The following is a 21451-nucleotide window of genomic DNA, read 5'->3' on the forward strand; positions in this document are numbered from 1 at the left end:
AGTGAGCTGATCTGATGAGTCTAGTTTGCCAGAACAGATTTACTGCATTCTTAATTCCCATCACCTCAGTATCTGGCACCATTATACCTACAATCCGTGCTAGTCAACAGAACTGACAGAAATAGGATTAAGTATGAATGACCTAAATATAAAATCAAAATGAAAATGCCATTTCAGTCAAGTCTTCAAAAACATATAGTGATCATGACAAAGGCTTTCATAACATTTAACACAAAATCTTTGTTTTCTTTTATTAGCATATTTTGGCATCGATACATGGCTTTTGGGATACATCAGCATGGATACACTGCATTTTTTAATCTATTTAATAAGTCCCATTTCCTTTGTATGTTGCCACTTATGATTTCCATAGGCCTTTCCTGCAGCCTTGCTTTGAAAATCCAAGCACTTGGAGTTTCATTGTAATGAGAATAAGAGAGCATAGATACAAATATTGGTCACACTTAATTTTAAAGGTCTAAATCTTGCTGTTAACCATTAACTACAACATTTTGCCTCAACTTCCTATTTTGCTGCTTATTAATAGTTATTAAATTTAAGTTTAGGTATTGGGCAGGGTTAGGTATTTAAAATATGGTCATGCAGGATGTGAAGTATTAATAAACAGCTAGTAAATAATAGGTACGCTAATAAGCAACTTAGTGAGAATTACTTCCTATATTAAAGCATTACCCAAATATTTTGTATTTGGGTAATATTATATGACACCATTGTTCACAATAATGTGAATAATCACATGATGTCAGGTCTTTTGAAAATCAGAAGTGGACAAAAATCTTGCCAGACACTATCAGCGCTTCGCCCTTAAATGCAAAGAGGAACTCTTTCAGAGCCAAAGAAACTAGCATTTCACTCATGGGCCATCAGCTGGAGTGTTTCTGTGATGAGTGCAAGGCCATACAAGTAAGAGCACTGCTACTTGATTACAAAGACACTCTTATCAATACTTGCAGGACATTTCTTGGCAGGGGCATGGCTTTTACGTGCTCTTTCTTCTTCCAAAAGTGGTGCCCCTCTGACAATCACTTTTTCCTCCACTTTCATCCATTCCTTTTTTTTACTCACCCTCATGCTGTTCCAAATCTATATTCTTACTTTCTTCTCTGAAATATAATAGAGACTTTTTGTGGGCCATACAGGAGGTTTTAATGTCATTCGTGTCCCAATGTCCTTTGAAATGTTCTCTAGAGTTTGTGGAAGAAAGAAATGCACAGAGCTGTAGAATATGAGTATGAGTAAATGGTGACATCAAAAGAAAAACATATCAATTGTTCAGCTTAATCATTTTCCTGGACATCGAACTTTCTTCAACGTTGGTCCATGCAGGTTAAAACAGTGAACCTTGTATAATGGAAAGCGAAAGTCTAAATTGGGATGAAGAGGAGTTACTATCACAAGGATATACTCAATATTCTTGCTCTGGCAGAATTGCTCCAGGCAGAAACAGATGTGTGGTTATGTCATGCTAGTAGTTATAAGAAAACACATTGGCAGGCTGAGAATTTTGGGGGCATTTTTTTTTTGAGAGCAGGACGGCTGAACCTTCAGGCCTGCCCCAGTTGGGACCTCCATGTGAAGTAACCCAACATGTGCGTCAAATGAAAATGGCTTCCAGGCTTGATAGGTCATGCGTCAAACTAATGGAATGTAACCCTACCAAGATGTCAAAATGTAGCGTTAGTAAAGGGAATTAAGATGCAAAGGTTTTTAGCAGTATCTATTGTTTAGTAGGTCTGTTTGTTTACTTTTAGCATGGCAACAGTGCCATGCTCACAAAGAACTTGTCCTGACAGGTGTATAGACCAGAATAAAAATAATAAGGACTTGTCAACTGTACTTCCTCATCAGCAATTACTCATGCATCAAGACTAGTACTCATGCATTAAGTAAAATTTATAATTGTTTTTACAATATATATACGTGGCAGTATCTTTGACATGATGAACATGTATAACTGAAAAAATTATGAATATATGAATATATATAATAATGAATATATATACACACACACACACACGCATTTTATATATAGTTTACTTTTTATACTAAACTTTTTAAAACCTTTTTTCTTTCCATTAAATGTTTAGTTAACGTATACAATAAAAATGACATTTCTTAAAATAGCTTTGAATTGAATTATATTGTTACCATAATAAACTTGGACCATAAATCATTTTGATTTTACAAGTCCAAACCTGTTCCTGGAGGGCCACTGTCCTGCAGAGTTTAGCAACCAATTAAACACAAGGTCTTATTGTTACCAGAAACATCCAGACAAATGTGCTGAAGCAAGCTGGAGCTAAACTCTGCAGGACAATGTCTCTCTTGGATCAAGTTTGGACACCCCTTTTATAAATAATATAACCAAACACAGTTGCTGCGTAATAATGGCATTCACGTGAAACATTACTGATTGGTTTGTCATTTTCATTATAATGCTCATTATAATGCTGCTAATCAAAACACATTAATTGCATTTTAACAAAACCTTTTTTTGTTAGTCAGGCAGATCATTTTATACACACTCTAAGACATGATCAGGGTTGTCAGACTGAGCCTTAAGACGGACAGACAGTGATCTATTAATAATTGGGGCTGTGTATGCTTTAATAGGGCTTACATATAGTGAGCTACAACTGACTCAAAACTGCTGACTCACTACATATTTTTTAATTTAATGTAGTTCCTGGATGATACACTGAAAAAAATCTTCTAGTGAGCAATGCCAAACAAACCTAACCAAACCACTTCTATTGAAAGTGCAATCAATTCATTAGTGAGTCAGAAGCATAGAGTTTCAGACTTAAAGTATATTAATAATGTACTATTGGTCTTGAAAATGTTCTACTCCTATAATACCAACCAACTGATAACATTCAATGTGCATTTCCTTAAATTCAAATTATTTGCATATTTGCTCTGCCACACATTTTAAAGTTACACACTTGGAAAGTGTACGACACACTAAAGATCACAAATGTTGTGGAAATCTCAATGGGAGGATGTTCACAAGGAGAAAAGCTGTTGTGGAGAAAATGTCAAGTGAAAAAAAAAAAAAAAAATTAAGAAAAATCTATTCTTGAATGTAATGAACTGTGATGGCAGATTGCAAATTCCCCTTCTTGCACCAGCCAAGCAACTGCCCTTAATTTACACGTTCAAATAGATGCCAGTGGCATGAAATATGAATTATTTAAATATCTTTACAACTGCTAAGACATATAATCACATTTAAAAAATCTAAGCATTCTATTTTTTTGTGTAGATGGAGTGTAATTATCTCTTTAAAGAAAATTGTCCCTCTTAAAATTTAATTACAAACAAGTTACCCAAGCCTTTGAAGTGCACATCAAATTATGAAATATATCAAAGGGTAATTAGTGCGTTTTATTTCTCTTTGTCAAGAAAGCATAGTACGCTGGAATTCAAGTTACCATTTTTTATGCTTCAAATGCTGCAGTGTCTGCAGAGTGGGGCCTTTAGCAGAATAAAGGGAAAATCAATAAGAAATTCCCAATGCATATCTTTCTCATTCTCGTTTTGTCTACAACCTAATTAAAATGATTTTTGCTCCATTCAACCATCCAACTGTGCATAATCAGGAAAACACTGACCTTACGTAGTGGCACACATAAAGCATTGCTATTTGAGACTTATGAGACTTCTTTCTCCCTTGGCACGTTGCCAGTGAGGGATGAAATGAGAAGTGAATTGAGCAATGGTGCACATGCAAATAAACCCCAAGCATCAAGTCAATACACCAGTTGCCAATTTGCCTGAACTGCCAACCATAATGCTTTACGCAAAAAGCATGACCCATGGAGCCATTAACAAGTCACCGTTAATGATAATCACTCTTGATTCATGCATGAGGGGGTGTGATAGAGCTGCTCAAAAATGATCTGAAAATCAGCTGGCTTAAGTCACTTCATGATTAAATGGTAAAAAAAAAAAAAAGCATGTGAGCCTCACTCGCTGCAGAGATGGCCTTGTTTTGGCTTAATGAAAGGGAAAATTATAAACAAACACAAAGATGGCTGCTGAGGCCTCGGTGTCATCCGAATTCACAACTCATTGATGCAAAAATAAATAGTTGTTCAGTCATCAGGCAAAATATGACAGGCCAACAAGAGCAAAAACAAAAATCTCTGTGCAGCTCTGTAAATAAAAATAATCACAAACAAACGAATAAATAAGGATTTACCTCCGAAGACTGCAATATTGTTACAAAAGCTGTGAATACAAGAACGTTTCTAAACAGAATATATGTAAATTCAAGGAAAACAAAACTTCGATATTTTTCGATATTTAACTAGTCATATTAAATTAAGTTTTACGTATAGGCCTACCTGTGGTGTCAATAGTCCACTGGTGCAAAAAAGTGTACACTGAATCCTATTTCAAGCTATCACTCAGAACAGAATCAAGTGAGTGATTCATTCGTGATTCGGACAACATTGCTAGATCTGAATCAAAACAGAAGAAAGAAACACTGGATACGGGACATGGTTGCCCACATGTTATCAAAGCATGGTTCAAGACAAGTCAACATTCGGTAGTATCACTAGTCAGGCAAATATTTACCGATCATTTTACTTGTTCCTGCAAAACTCCTTCTTGATAAACTGGATTATTTTGCGAGATGGCGCTCTACAGGCCGGGCCAAAATCCTGAAAGCATTTATAGAAATTTTTTTTTTAGTTTGTTTTGCGTCCACCTAAGAATTGAAACGTTTTTCCTCCGTTCTCATTTTTATCATTACCACATCGCAAGGCTGCTTAAAAAGCGAGGCTATTTTTATTTATGTACTTTTTTTTAGTTAATAGCAACAGGATTTTGCTTTAAAACACTATGGGACAGTATTCGCTGACCAAATACAACAACATTTGGAGCTTTATCGTGTTTTAATCAAACCTACACCGCCATCTACTGTCAGAGAATAGAAAGGCAGTTGCTTGACTGTCACGGACATGGCACTTCACACGCCACCTTCATTATTAGTTTATTAATTCCCAAGATAACTATAATCTCTATACACACGACAGCAATGTCTATACAAGGCAATAATGGTCTATTCATCTCTTCCATACCTGTGCTGTGCACAGTGGTCGGATATCTTCGTAGCCTTTGCCCTCAGGTTTTGCTAATTTGACTAACCCATCTAAATATATACACATCATGCTTATAAAAGTGTCGACTGCGTATTATGGGACTCCGAGAGTAAACACGCTCTCTTGTTCCTCTGGGTAGCAGATCAGCGGTGAGGCTGTTGCTATAGAAACGCAGGCAGCACAGGTTGTCGTCGGTCGTTTCGGCGGAAAGGTAGTGAAGGTTCACTCGTATGTCAGGAAAGTAGGCAGGCGGATCCGAGGATCGGTGATTTAAAGGAAACAATAAAGGAATCGATCAGAAGCAGGACATGTCGGAGCGAGTAGCTTCATGTGGGAACCTGTATGACACGAACACGCTTCTGCTTCGGTATTGCAACGGTAAGTTTGGCAGCGACTTGACTGGGCATTCATAATGAATGCGCTAGAGAGCCTAACGAGATGATTTGTTTTCATCGCGCAGGTCGATAGCGTTAGCGAATTTCGTCTTTGACGTTAATCAATTTTGCATTAACATTCCAGCAATGTAACGTTATTGACGCGTCGGTGCGTCACTGCCCGCAAGGGTACAACAAAAGAAACTGTCTGTTTTGTCAGTGATGAATACATTTGCTTAAATTATGTCTTTTATAGCCTGCATGGAAATTTTCTTCCCCCTAAGACATTTTCTTATCGCGTATGTGCGGTTGGGATCAGTGTCAGGTCGCAAGAATGAACATCTAACGTGACTCAGAGATTGAGGCTAATGTTGGAGAATTTCAGCCCGAGCTAAACGATTTCTTACGTCGTTTACATTTTTCAGTATTTTTTTCCCTCTTTTTCCTCATGTGGTGATACGCTTTGAGAATCCTATCCTGATTCAGTTTGCTTCTCTGGGCCTTTGCTGTTTGATTTCAGCTGTGCATAATGTTTTGGTGGAAAGAATGTAACGAGCAACTTATTTATTGTGACTTGGTAATCTCGTGTATAACATTACGCACCTATTAAGATGGACTTACCTGGAAGCAGTGTATCCGTGGGAAAACGCTCAGTAGTAAACATCTCGTCCGTCGTCAGCATTATAATGATTATTAATGCAAAGAGTTTGGTATGGTGTTAGGATTGTATTAAGATTTAATTTAATTTTGACAAACGTTAACCGAAAGATTTTTATTCACAAAGCAGTTGTTCTCAGGTAGCTTTGCTATAAGAGATTTTATGCTGCCATGCTGCCAACCAGCAGAGCACCCAATCTGATTATGATATAGAGTTTCATCATGAAAACATTACCTTTATGGTCATGCTTTTTAGCAGACGCTTTTATCCAAAGCAAAAGTAATTTGGCAAACAATATTCATTATGTAAAATGGCAGGTTTATTAAACACCTAGATTAGGAAGTGAGCGTAAGAAGCGGAGAAATTATGTATTAGTCACATCTTTGGCCTTTGACTTCAATTTCAAAAGATATGGACAAGATAAGATGTTTCTCCTCCCATTTAGCAACAGTAAGCCTGCTGATATTGCTATCCTAGTTTAATGATTACATGGTTAGTTTCATTTACTCATTTCCATGGACCAATTTTTTTGTCCCTAGTGTTGAATAACAGGCTTGTAACTCATTTTTTAGGTTGTGTTCCATTATTTGAGAGCCGCTGACATAAAATACTTTCGATATTTGCAAATAATATTTATATGTTTTTAAAAGTATAAATACAGCTGGTGCAAGTATATAAGAACATATTCAGCAAATGCATAAAACTCTATATAACAGATTAAATGCTTGAATAAAAATAAAAATTTGATTTAATATCATGCAGTCAATCACTGAAAGTCTTTTTAGCAAATGTATTATTATCACTGTGGCATTCTCCTGCTAACACTCATTGTGCAGGTTGTTGTTGTTGTAATTACAGGTTTTCTCAAGTAAAGGTATCACTGTACATTGAGGTCATTGTTTAGGTTTTCCGGTAGGTCAGTTTCTGCGACAGATGGTTTGGCTGGACGGCAGATGGAGGGGTAGACGGTATAGATGAGCCTGAGTCAGTCAGAGAGAGTGTCTGTCGTGTGTTGTACAGTCGGATGGTTTCGACTGATATCAAACACTGTTTCTGCGCGGCTATCTGAGGTCTGGCTAGGATATTAGCGATTGAGTCAAAAAAACGAGCATGCGCCCTAGGGGTATGAAACAACAAGTCGTAAATTGTCAAATGCACATACACACTTCAGCGTCCCATTGGTGGAGAGGCTGGTCAGTGCACTTCCTGGTAGTGCCTGGCCGATGCATCAGACAGGTCTGGAGTCGAGCCAAAGCTCGCTCTCTCCGCCAGCAGCACCACCAGCAGTTTTCTACCGCATAGGAGACGGGAATCAGCGTCCTGTTACAAACATCACCCTTCTCCTCGTTACACACAGCACTGAGTGGTAAAGGGGTGGGGGAGGGGGAGGAAGGGAGGTCCAGACACGGGATCGTCCATCCAGCAAGCCAAGGGGAAGGTGGGAGTAAGAAACCTTGGCCAGGGAGACGTTTGGCACCTTTAGGGACCCCCTAGAGAGCTGCAGAGGATCAGGCTGTCTGAGCGGGTGACTGACAGGCGGACGTGGTGCTGACCGGAATGGCAGGTAGGAGGAGAGTACAGGCGGAGCGGGATGATGAATATTTCAACACGCTCGGTCACTGAGCATCCGGTTTCCTCCAGACTGCTTTTGTCTTCCAGCATTACTATCCAGCTTTATCCTGCTTTGTTCTCACCTTCCACTTTTGCCTCCCATTTTTTCTTTCACTTTTATTATTTCAGTTGACGGGTTCACCACCTGCTGATGCTGCTTTACAGCTGTGATCTCCATGTGTTAGCAGGCACTAAAAAGGTTTATTACATATGCACGCTTAGCATGGAGCCGGTTGCTTTGCCCTTGAGATTGAAACAGAGACGACGAGCCGTTGTTTTATGTGAGGTATTGAGGAGATCAATTTAAAAACTTGAAACTTGTTTGGCTTCCAGGTGACTCAGCATTGTTACAGTAGCATTTGAAACTTTCTCAGTTGTTTGCTCTGTTTTGTTTTCAAGTGATGAAATCAATTATTTCCGGTAAGAACACATTTTGATGGATAGCTATTATTTAGAGATTTTAATCACAGGTGTTTTAACACATATATTTTTATTTGTGCAAACAAGGTTTTCTTTTTCTTTATAGTGGATGTATGAAGTGACAGGCGTTCTAGCAGCGTTAACGTTGAAATATTGTAAATTAAAATAAACTTTGCACATTAGACTAATAAGAGTGACTTTTTGAACCAAATTCTTTATCCAAATTGTATTAAATAAAAATTTAATAAAACAAATGTTTGAAAAAAACCTTAAAATAGTATTTCTTAGCCAGGGTCAAGGCCCATTAGGGAGCCCCAAAGGGACAGCAGGGTGATTTAATGTAATATATTATTTTTAATAAAATGTACATGTATTGATAGTAATAACAATATTGTAAAATATTCTAGCTTAATTTAAAAATACTAAAAGCAAGATGTAAATTGAATTTTTACTCCCCCACTCAAACAATAACTATTGTTATTTATTAATTTAAAACATACCGTTTTCTCAATAGCTGGAATCACAAAATGTTTTAAAATTCAAGTTTCTAAAAAAAAAGTCTGAAAACAAGCAGCTTTTTCATAATTACAGAAGTACCAAAGAAAACATCATGACTTATTTTGGGTGGCTTTTGAAACATGGTGTTAGACTATAAGTCAAAAAGGATCGTTTTAAAGCAATAGTCATCATTTTACATCATGTCATTCCAAATCTGTATGACCTTTGTCTTTGGAGCACAAGAATATCATTTTTTTTAGTTAGATAGATATGAACAAACTGTACAAATTCCTCTACTATAACTCTCTGCCTCTTTCAGATGATAATGTGTCAGCCGGGAGTGGGATGGAGATGGATGACCGTCTTTCTCACCTGGAGCAGAGGGTGCAGCTGCAGGAGGATGAGATTCAGCTGCTGAAGGCGGCGCTGGCGGATGCTTTGAGAAGGCTGGGCTGCTGTGAGGAGGTCACACAGGCCAGCAGCAAGAAAGGTGGACCTACTAAAGGTCAGTGCTTATTCATGGCCCTCTGCTTATTGCAATAACGTCTTAACCTAGAAAACAGACCAAATGAATACTTATCTAAAGCAACTTACAGTGAAAAAACGAAGGTGACCTTGTCTAAGAATGTATTAATGATTTATAATTGTTAGATGTAATCTTTGTACTAGAATAGATAATAAGATAATTCAATCCTAAGAGCTACATGGCTATATTGTAATGCGTAATATATTGGTTACATAAAACGTTTCCATGTGGGAGGTGAAGATAGTTTGCATGTGATATCACTTGTGTTCATCTGTTTCTTCCTTCCTGATTTAGTTCGGCAGATATTGCAAGCTCTGCCATCCAAGCCTCTGACAAATGGCTATGTGCAAACAAAACGCCTGAGTGGCTATCCTTCCTCACCCTCCTCTCCGAAAAAGGAGGTGCTGATGTCTATCAAAAGGTGGAAGTTATAAGCAAGATATATTTATCACATTTATTGCTTATTATTTTTATTGCTCATTATTAGAAGACATGCTGGTGTCACACCTGCTAAAAATCATTTTTTCCACACCAACATTAGTGCAGTATTACTTTTCACCTCAAGATGGTGATATTGAGTAAAAATCTTTACATGATCACTATATATAATAAAGCATATATATAAAATTTTACTAGCTGGTATCTTACGCATGTATGGTGAAATATTAATAGTTAATCAAATAATTTGTAATTAATATCAATCATGTGTAGTGTGATGTCTGTTTAATACTTCCAGAAGTAAGCTTTAAATAACATACTCTATATTTACTGCAATATCAGTATATACTGCATTACTATTTGGTATAATAGTGTACAATTATAATAAAATGTTGTGAAAAGTATTACAATTTCAAATAAAAGTTTATCTAAATATATTTTAAAAAGCAGTTTATTGAAGGCAAAGCATTGTTATTATTATTTTTAATGTGGAAAACAGTAGTGCAGGTTCTTTCCTTTTTTTTTGATGTTTTTTTTTGATCATTCTTCTCCACCTGATGCTCTTGTCTCTGTGTGTCAGGAAGAGCATGTCCACAGAACGCCTTTCCACCGTGAAGAAGGAGTTGGCAGACTCCCGCAGCAGAACCACCTCATCCAGCAGCTCAACATGTGGAAAAGAGACAGGTATCTTTTATAAACCCAAATAAAGTGCATTGAACTCAGTGATTATTCTATATAAAGAGATAAAAGTTCAGTTTGTCTCCTTCTCTCTAAGCCTTGAGGCTAGTACAAGATGTCAACAGAGTTAAAAATAGATGCTACCTCAGTGTCTTAATTAGATGACTGATCCAGACCCAAACACTAGAAACAGCGTAAGAAAGAAGAGGTGGACCGTTCATTTATAAAATATTATTTTATACAGTGTTATAAGCTAAATAAACACTGTGCATGATATCATTGTCATTTTACTGCTGATTTGAATTTCATTCAAATAAATTAAATTACTCAAAAGTGAAAGTAATTATATGTATAATATTACAATAGATTTCTGTTTCAGATAGCTCAGTATTATTTTTTTCTGTTCATCAGTTCATCTTAAAAATTGCACCATGTTTCACAAAGCAACATTTTCAAAATTGATAATATAAAGAAATGTTTCTTAAGCAGCAAATCAGTATATTAGAATGCTTTCTGAAAGATCATGTCTTTAGATAATTAATCTAGGCCCTCGCATACATAAATTAAATATTAAAATATATTGAAATGGAAAATTGTTGTTTTAAGTTGTAAAAATATTTAATGATTTAGCTTTTTGCTCTATTTAATGAATAAATTCAGCCATGGTTATCAATCAAATACAGCTGTATCAAACCCAAACCTTTGAACGTTTCTTAGTGAGAAAGATGTTTCAACTAATAAGTGCACTTGTGCATACAGCAAAAAAGCTTAGGAAGAATGTGGTCAAATAGTGATAAATAATTTATGATGTGTGTACATGGATTTCCGGAAGGAGGGTAAACACTGATGTTCAGGTTAGACGTCTGTCAATAGAAGTGTTGTTGACTGAGATCTTATCAGAGCTGTATAGCAACCACTGAAAAACTCTCATTAAACTTTCATAAGCAGAAATCTCATTTACCATTCATTAACCATTTTACCACTTAATATAGTGTTCAAATAAATTCAGTAGTTTTTTTTAATGTATATACGTTATGTGTACTTTCTCTATATCGTTAATTAAATATATATAGGAAAGGAATTACATAAAATTTTGTCTGAGAATGAAAATAATGTTATAACAAGGTGCTACTTAATGAAAGCTTCAGTCTACTAAAGGGTTAAAGATCAGTTCCGACAAGTTTCCCACCATGCACCTGCAGGATCTTCCGTGGCAGATTAGACACATTAGTAGTGTCTTATTTATGACATGATTGTTTGAGATCAAACTTTGTATGGTGCATGGCAACCGTCACTTGGTTGACACACTCACCACTGAAACTTGACCACAGAGTGCTTCATATTACTGCATTGAAGCACAGGGGGGTGTGGTCACCTAAAAAGGGGCTGTCATGCATACCGAGGAAGTGCCCTGTCATTGGCTAGCGAGGTCCATGTTCCTGCAGAGCTGAAGTTAACTCAAACAAGGAACTCAGTCTTTTGCCCGACGCTTCTGCAAATTCCAGCTAGCACTTAAACTGAATAACGGGACAAACAACATGAAGAGGTCGACCAGGTAAGGCTGAAGTTTTTGTTAAGCGCTTTCAGGTCTTCAAAAGAAAAACTTTTGGTAGCTTTAGGGTGAGGCTGATAATGAATTGCTTTCAGCTTCCTACAACAAAGCAAACATAGGTAGGCAAACAGGAATATTCTCAGCATCATGGCTTCTTTCGATAAACAAAGTGAACGCACCTGGGCTGAATTCGTGTTTTAACTTCCTAAATAGAAACAATAGAAACATGTCTAGAATGGAACAGCATTTTGCGCACAGATTTTCGTTCGCTGTTGTGAGATTTCACTTTTGGATATTTTATGCAACATTTTGTGAGTCATTTAACAAAAATGTGCATGTTTTTCATCTGGCTTTGATTATTACAGAAATGATAGCTAGCCATTCAACGTCCATTCAAGTTGAAGATTTGTAATGCATGGGTTTACTAACTACTTTAGTGCAATTTGAGGTAGATATTGATCGTTTTTGCCGCTAGGCTGCATGTATTAACCATGGAACCCACCCACTGCCGCACGCACACAGCTCTAAAGGCAAATTAGAGTAAGTGCTTTACTGCAGGAAAGAAAAAGATTTGACGCACATCATGTCCAAAGAGCTTCTTTGTATTGAATCACTTTCTTTAGTAATTCAATATAATCCCTAAAGAAACTTTGCATGCATATCTTGTGCTGTGTTTTTAATGTATAAAAGACATGAAATGTTAAATTGGAACATGTCATCAGTGCTGTGTGTGGTATAGATGGGTGTGTGCATAGTCTGTGCATTAGTATAAGGCTTCTTTGAGGTCAAGTACATTAGTGACACATGCTTCCAGCATTATATTGAGTTATGGTTGTTACACAGCCTAGAGTGATTACTGGTAAAATAGATTTTTCCAGTATGTACTAATGAGAAAATGGCTTGCCAGGTCATTTTTATATATATATATAGCTATATATATATATATATATGTATGCATATATATATGTGTATATGTTTATATATATATATGTATATGTGTGTATGTGTGTATGTTTTAAAAATGAATAGCACAAATAAACACACACACATATATTTACATAGTTTCACATCTGGCATTGTATAGTTTTGTCTACACCCCTCTGAAAAGGGGTTATTAGAGATGAGGTTTGCTTTGGTGTGGCCTGCTTTGGTTCAAGTTTTAATGAAGTGTTTGGATGATTTCTGCAGGGCTGCATGGACACAAACGGATCATTGTGGGAGCGTTTTTATTCATCCGCACCCACTATCCTTCTGTCTTCCCTTTACATAACATCTCATTTTGCCCTATAGAAAGGTCCAGCCAGAGATAGTGATGGCTGTTAATTGTAATCCCCATGTGAATAGTCCAGTCTCACAAATCTATTCCAGTAAATAGTACTGGATTGATAGGTCTAATTTATCGTGTCTCGCTGTCTGAGACAGGCTGTCAATCGTGAAAGTCGTGCATCAGCAAACAGGAAGTGGAAAACTGTGTGGTTAGGAATAGCAGTTACAAAGTGCACACAAACAGAATATATATTTTTTTCTTTTCTTTTCTTTTTTTTTTTTTTAAAATCTGTTTGTTTTGTTTGTTTGTCATGTAAACCTCTCCGGTGCTGGAACCTCCCCAAAATCTGTTTAGTCATGTAAACAGGCTCTGAAACGGCATATACTAAAGTCAAAGCCGTTTTTGGGTGACCCTCTGATCCTGTCACTTTAACTCAGTGTTCTCTCCATTACACAGAGCTCTGTGAGAGCCCACATAAAAGCTGGGTCAGGATTTATGGATGAGCTCAATGAATTAGTCATCCACTCACAAAGAGCAAAGCAAAGACAGCAAACAAAACTTTCAGAAATAGTTTTTAGAAAGTTTTCTTTAACGTAGGTGGCCTTTTTGTCTGGCTTATAGTCTTTGAAGGCATGAATAAATGACAGAAATCTTTCTCCTTGTTCTTTCAGCAAAACCAAAGAGTGCACACTCAATGCTGGTAAGTTTATCTTCTCTCTTTTTTGTAAGCATGTAGCATTTAGTTAAATTAAAAAAAGCTCAGAGCTCAGTATTATCAATAGATATTTGTTATAATTCAAAATATTACGAAACACTATAGTAGTATATAATAAATCTTAAATAACACTTGTTTCTTATTCTTATTTTTATTATTCATTTGCAGTTTCCTTTTCCATTTTTTTTTTAATCTACATCTAAATTAGCCTGACTAGATCGCATTATCCTCTGCATTACAGCTAAAAACCATTTTGAATGGCCATAATGCCTCCAGTCAGTCTCGTGTTGTAATGGGTCTCTAAATGAACATGCTTCTGTTAGTAGGGCCTGGATAATTTGACAAATCATCCCTAACAATCTATTACATTACTGCTTGTTTCTGTCTGGCCACTCACGTTTTGTTCCTCTTGAACAGATGATGGTTATGTGAGGATGTTCATACGTGGACGTCCAATCACCATGCATATGCCCGACCAGCTGAGGGAAAGCTACAGCCTTGACCACAAGGTGGCATTGCCAGAGCGCAAGCTAAAACTTCAGTGGGTGTATCCTTGTGATCTTTGTTTTAAAGGTGACATAATCTGACTTTTTATGTGTTTAAGTGCAATATTTAGGTCGCTGGTGCATCTACCAACCTAGAAAATATAATCACAACCAAACAGATGTTTGATAGTCACAGCCCTGTTCTGGAAAAGGGAGGGAGCAGCAGCTCATCTGCATTTAAAGAGACATACACCAAAACAGCATGTTTCCGCTTCCACCTATTTTCAAAATTATATAATAAATGAACTCTGGGGTATTTTGAGCTGAAACTTCAGAGACAAAGTTTTCTATTAAATCTAATTGAAATCAGTCATTTTTTTTTTTAAATTATGATGCATTTTGATTGTGTATTCAACGTTGTGAATTTTACCACGTAAAAAAAAAAAAAAGATTTATAGGTGATTCGCTTCCAGTCCAGTCCATATTCTCGTTTTAATTGAGTTATGTAATTAATGGGTTACAGTTTTTCTTTTAACAATTAAAATGCATAACTGACTTAAGCTAATTTTCTAAATGGATTTGAAATCCATCTGAAATGCGACACAGAATAGCGTTGTTTTAATAGCGCACATCTTTGGTCATTTACTGCTGCCCATGGAAATGCTATTTTGTTTCTTAACACACTCCATTAGTTATGGCTATAGGGGAAGAGACTGTCGTTCTAACCTCTACCTGCTGCCGACCGGAGAGAGATTGTGTACTTCAATGCTTCCGTAGTGGTGCTCTACAATGTAGAGGAGCAACAACAAAGACACTATTTGGGCCATAATGATGATGTCAAGTGGTAAATATACATTCAATTTATTGTTTCCACATGTTTTTGGTCATTTAGTGCACTGTTAATGAATATTACCAGCACTGGTTGAGCTATTGCGGGAGCGAAATCAGTCCAACATTGATGTCATACAGGAAAAAAAGCACTTCCGATTTCATATGCAGATTATTCCTAAACTAGGTCATTGTTCAAAGGTCCCTAAGATGTTATCATTATGCTATCGTCTTCATGAACAAATATTTTGCACTATCGTTCAGCAAAAAGATGTACCCAGGAAGTGTTGCTAGTTTCTGAGCCAATTTGCATTTTTAGGGCCAGATGTTGCTTCACTTAACAGATTCTTATCTTCAAGATAAGTGAATCCTGCGGTATATTCAAATACACCTGCAATCAAACCAGATCTTTTCTGCCATCTGTTTATTTCCTCTTCTGTTTGGCTGCAAGTCAATGCTTGTACTATTAACCGCTCAGAGAATATTTTACGTAGATCTCTTCTGTTGTAACAGAGCGTAAACAGCGTCAACATGCTATTTGTTGTGAAATATTAGTTAATTAGCATTTGTCACTAATTAAAACAACACTGGAATGCTCTCTCTGTGACTGTCAGAATCCCTGCTGGTTTGCAAAACAGTTGCAGCCTGTTTACTGCGTTTTCTGGAATCAGTCTGCATTCATTTACTGTTCCCTGGTGAGAGGCGGGAGAGAGATGGGAAATCTTTTCTGATGAGCACTGATTCTGACAATGTTTTCTTTGCAGTTTGGCCATCCATCCAGACATGGTCACCATAGCAACAGGACAAGTTGCGGAACATCCAAAGATGGCAAAGTTAGTTCACATTTACATTCCGTTGCAGTATATTGATGAACCGGTCCTCGGTGTGCTCAGAAACAAAAGCCTTTGTGCTCATGATCACAATTTACATCAGCGTTTAGAATTACACAAAGTGAGTTAGCTTTATGAATTAAAGCCTTAAGAATTTACTTTGAATCAACAAGGGTTAAATTGATCAAGTGGCTGTGCGGAAATGCATAATGTTACAAAATATTTTTATTTCATTTAAATGCTGTTCCTTTTAAGTTTTTCTTCAATATTTTTTTTACAGTGTCATGGTATTTACAAAATACTGCAAAACCTAGTGTAGGTAAAATACTATGAATTAGAAAATAAAATGAATAAATTTACATATGATACATTTTCCCATCAGGCTTTGCAGCCTCATGTCCGTGTGTGGGACTCTGTCAGTTTAAACACTCTTCATGTGATCGGAGCAGGTGTGTTTGACCGAGCTGTCACCTGCGTTGCCTTCTCAAAGTCGGTAAGCTTCTTTTTGTCTTTCTTTTTTAAGTTAAAATAATCTGTGATGCCATATGACATATGAGAAATGTGAACAATGGGTGTAGATAATGAATATTTGAACAATGACAAATGGCTGAATGAACAATGGTATTTTACATGGATATAATATCTCTCTTCCCAGAATGGCGGTGCTCATTTGTGTGCGGTTGATGATGCAAATGACCACATTTTGTCTGTTTGGGACTGGCAGAAGGAAAAGCAACTGGCCGAGGTTAAGGTGAGGCAAGGCTGCATGCTATGTAACGAGAGAGACTGTGTGTGTGTGTGTGTGTGTGTGTGTGTTTGTGTATGTGAGAGAGTTGGGAAGAAGTAGACCTAATGTACTCCTAATTTCCTGGCATAGTGTCTTGTGGAATAAAACCCTGCACTGTGACGTCTTTCATGTTTGTTCTCTTAATCTTGTAATGTAGTGACCCTACTTCCCTCAACATTGCCAATCTGTAATTTTTAACCCCTTCTATTCCAACCCTTTCTATTCTACTATGCAACACCCACTTTTCACAATTCAATCAATTCTCAGTGGATCTAATCAGTAATTGTTTTAGGGAATATTACATTTTAAGGGTTTTCAGGTAAATGTTTGTATAAAATATTTATATAAAATTATTTAAGTTTAAAATGGTCATGCTCACGCATAAATATGTTGGCTTTAATATGTATGTGTATATGTGCTTACTGAAAAGTAGTACATTTGATGAACTGACACTTCATCAAAAGCAGAATGTATCATATTTTGTGTAAAATATTCATTCATGATTTTTCTTTAGTGTTCCAATGAGTCAGTTCTGGGTGCTGTCTTCCACCCCATGGAGGCCAACCTGATTGTCACCTGCGGGAAGTCTCACATTAACTTTTGGACAATGGAAGGGAATACTCTTACAAAACGCCAGGGACTGTTTGAGGTTTGCAACATTTTTTTTTCTGTTTTCTGACTTCAGAGACAACACAGTGATCTTAGATATATTTATTTTTGTTTGAAATTAGATTCTTTAGTTTACTTTTTTTATTTTATAATAAATTTATTTTTACTTTTGTTTTGTTCTGTTAAAGTGCATTGAGTGCATATTTTATTTTATGCTATTTTAATACATTTTAAATTGCATTCTAAATTCTTATGGCACAAACATCTTTTTTAATACTTTTATTTAATGTATTCCTATTTTTGGTGTGCTTTCAGAAACATGAAAAACCCAAGTATGTACTCTGTGTCGCTTTTGCTGAGAATGGAGATGCAATCACTGGAGATTCTAGTGGAAACATCTACATCTGGGGAAAAGGTCAGGAAATAAATATGCCATTTATGTAAACGGTTGCATTTTTTTGTTGCTTTGCCAAAATGCATGTCCAGATGCCACATTTTTAAGAAACAAGTTACATTTAATCCATGTTTTTATGTTTGACTGCCGGTAGAGATATACACCCTCAGTGCAGCCAATGATTTGATGATAAACTCTGATTTAAAGGTGGAAACCGGATCAGCCAGGTGGTTTCAGGAGCCCATGAGGGTGGGATCTTCTCTCTGTGTGTGCTGAAGGATGGGCGCTGGTGTCGGGTGGAGGAAAAGACCGCAGGGTGCTGCTGTGGGACCATGATTACCGCAAAAAGAGCGAAATTGAGGTGAAGTGATGTTCTTGTTTTTACAAAACAAAGGAAAGCTTTACTGACATTCATAATGAAATCCAGACACTCATGCCATTCACTCTCCAATACAATCTTTTATTGTTTTGATGCTATCATATTTCTTGTACCGAAATGTAATCTAGGCATTGTTTTGTCTTATTTATTAGATCAGCGTAGAATACAGTTAATTCAAAACATTTTGTGCTAATTGTTTTTTTTTTTTTAGTTGATGTGTAGATTACATGTTCCTTAGTAAATTTCTCTCTGTGTAATCAGGTTCCTGAGGCCTTTGGACCCGTCCGCACTCTAGCTGAAGGAAAGCAGGATGAGCTGTTTGTGGGAACGACACACGGCGCTGTTCTGCGGGGCTCTTTCTCTGGTTCTCTCACTCCCATTGTTCAGGTATGTTGTCAGATGATATTACAGAAAGTTTAGATGCCTTTTGGCTTAATATCTAAGGCAAAAGTCAACAAGATCACCACATGTTTCCTCAGTCTTTTGTAGCCAGAGCTTCGATTATAAACAACATATGCTCTGGACCATGTTGCAGCTTATAGTGGCCAAAAAAAACTTACAACCGGATGAAACCAGATGTAACATAGCCACAGTAACATGTTTTTTCTGAACTAGGTTATACCACAATAATCAATTTTACCTTTCAGAAGTAATTAGTATAGGATATGGCCTCCTGGACTAAATCTAGTTATTCAAATGAAAATCTCTTGCTGTTTTGTCTTTGTAAAAGGGCCACACTGATGAGTTGTGGGGCCTGGATGTGCATCCCAGTACTGAGCAGTTTGTGACATGTGGTCAAGACAAGCAGGTCTATCTTTGGGATACCACTTCCCATCTGCCTCTGTGGAGCAAGGCCATTGAGGTCCGTATGAATGTGTTTACTTATACTTTCCTGTAATATGTAAACATCCAAAGCGATCCCATCTGCTTTTGCAAGTTTTGTTTTGCATACTTTGTGTTAACTTTGAGGACAAACAATCATTTTAGACGTTTTTAAAATGTTCTGCTATGGATATTTATAGATTTAACTTTTTTTCTTAAATATAAAATTTATATTAAAATATGAAAAACCAAATGCACAAAATAATGTAATTCACCATGAAACAGATTTTATTATATTTGCATTTACTTTTTTATTTTATTTTTTTTTACATTGTACAATATATTGCTTACATTTTTGCATTTGTTTAATATTTGTTAAATCTAAAAATGAATTTTTTTAAAAATGCTTCATTGTTATGTATTATAAAATGTTACAAAACATACTTGTGATTTTATTTTTATTGTTTAATATTTATATTCAAATATATTTCAATGAAATGCATACATTTTACAATATAGTTATATAAAATGTAATATTTAGTTGTTGTTTTTTTTTATTGTATTTATATTTTATTCTAGGACCCTGGACGTTCGGTTGGATTTCATCCCAGTGGCACTGTGCTTGCTGTGGGCACCATGACAGGAAGGTATGATTGCACATGGGAACTTTAAGTTTTGACTTACTTAACATGTCAAACATGATTTTCAACAGCTCTGTTTTTAAATTGTTTGTTTCTTATCCATATATATTTAATTTAAATATTGTAATTTAAATCATTAGATACCTCCATATTTTACCTTCTTTTTTCTGTCTTCCAGGTGGTTGGTGCTGGACACTGACACCCGTGATCTTGTCTCTATGCATACTGACGGCAATGAAATTATTTCCGTTGTTAAATACTCTCCAGGTGCTTGTTATTCACAGCTATTTCTAATATTTAGATATTTTTAAAATATAATTTATTCCTGATCCTTTTCACTGATTTAATGCATAAAATATAATTATTAAAAATATATTATTAAATTATTATAATTTAAATTAACACCCCAGAACTATGACTGATGGTTAATGTGTCCAAAATTGCCACTCACATCCTCTGTTTTATAGATGGGCGTACTTGGCTGTGGCATCCATGACAACTTTGTTTACATCTACTCTGTTACTGAGAACGGCAGGAAATACAGCCGAGTTGGCAAATGCACTGTGAGTTTTGCAAGACAATAATTACCAAGTATTCCTTATAATTAATTAGATACCTTTAGCACTCTTTTAATACTGTGTCTTGCATTTATAGGGACACTCCAGTTTTGTCACTCATCTTGACTGGTCCACCGACAGCCAGTTTATTGTAACCAACTCAGGCGACTATGAAATCTTATTCTGTGAGTAGTTTTTAACCTAACACCTTTGTCAGTGAACAGAGCGCAGATGTCATTGTATTTCTGGCTGGTTATATGTTTTAAAAGGGAAGCATCCAGTGGGAAGCATATAACTAGTGCTGATGCTGTGCGCAATCTAGAATGGGTCACTTCCACCTGTGTTCTGGGTTTCAGCGTGTTTGGTAAGTCACCTTGTGCATAGTAAAAAAAAAAAAAAAAAAAAGAATATATATATATATATATATATATATATATATATATATATATATATATATATATATATATATATAATCTCAAATTAATATATTTTTCTCTACTTGTTTATTTAATCTTTTTAAAGGAATCTGGCCAGAAGGTGCTGATGGTACAGACATTAACGCTGTATGCAGGTCACATGACAATAACCTTCTTGCCTCAGCTGATGATTTTGGCAAAGTGCACTTGTTCTCTAATCCCTGTTCCCAACCAAGGGTGAGATATTTGTTTTTGCATCTTATTTTCAACATTGGCCATTCAGTGAAATCATACTTTTTTTTTTTTTTTTTTTTTTTTTACTACTTCATCTACAGGCTTCCAGCCATATCTATAGTGGGCATAGCAGCCATGTGACCAACGTTGCCTTTCTGCATGACGACAGTCATCTTATCTCAACTGGTGGGGAAGGACACCAGTATTCTTCAATGGGTGCTCGCTTAGTCCTCCTGAGCCGTCCTGCTGCAACCTCACTGTCTCCTGCCCACTAGGGGCAGCACTGCTGTGCCTAATTGCCCTCTCTGCTGTCCTGTTTGCCTGTATTGTGTACAATGTTATTGGGTTTTGGTACAGAGTCAGTTTTGTCTCTGGTCGAGATGTAATTACAGTGATTGTTTTGAGGGGTAGAGGCTGAGCTTAAATCCGTGCTAATTGGCAAACTCCAGTCTGAAGTGAATTGAGCACTTTTCTGAATCACCACCAGAAGGAGCTCTGCTGCAGGAGAAGAAGCATGTTGTCTGCTATTGACACTATTTAAGCCTATTTAAAGAATTTTAGCTGCTGTTTGTGTTATGAAGCCTATAGGAATATATATAT

The 21451-nt window shown here is 36.4% G+C and overlaps 1 pseudogene; it reads left to right on the top strand.

The window, feature by feature from the left end:
• The first annotated feature begins 5290 nt into the window (after positions 1-5290).
• LOC122359569 lies at positions 5291-21079 on the top strand (annotated as a pseudogene).
• Positions 21080-21451: the final 372 nt, after the last annotated feature.

The sequence above is a fragment of the Puntigrus tetrazona genome, chromosome 15 (genome assembly GCF_018831695.1).
Source record: "Puntigrus tetrazona isolate hp1 chromosome 15, ASM1883169v1, whole genome shotgun sequence".
Taxonomy (NCBI): domain Eukaryota; kingdom Metazoa; phylum Chordata; class Actinopteri; order Cypriniformes; family Cyprinidae; genus Puntigrus; species Puntigrus tetrazona.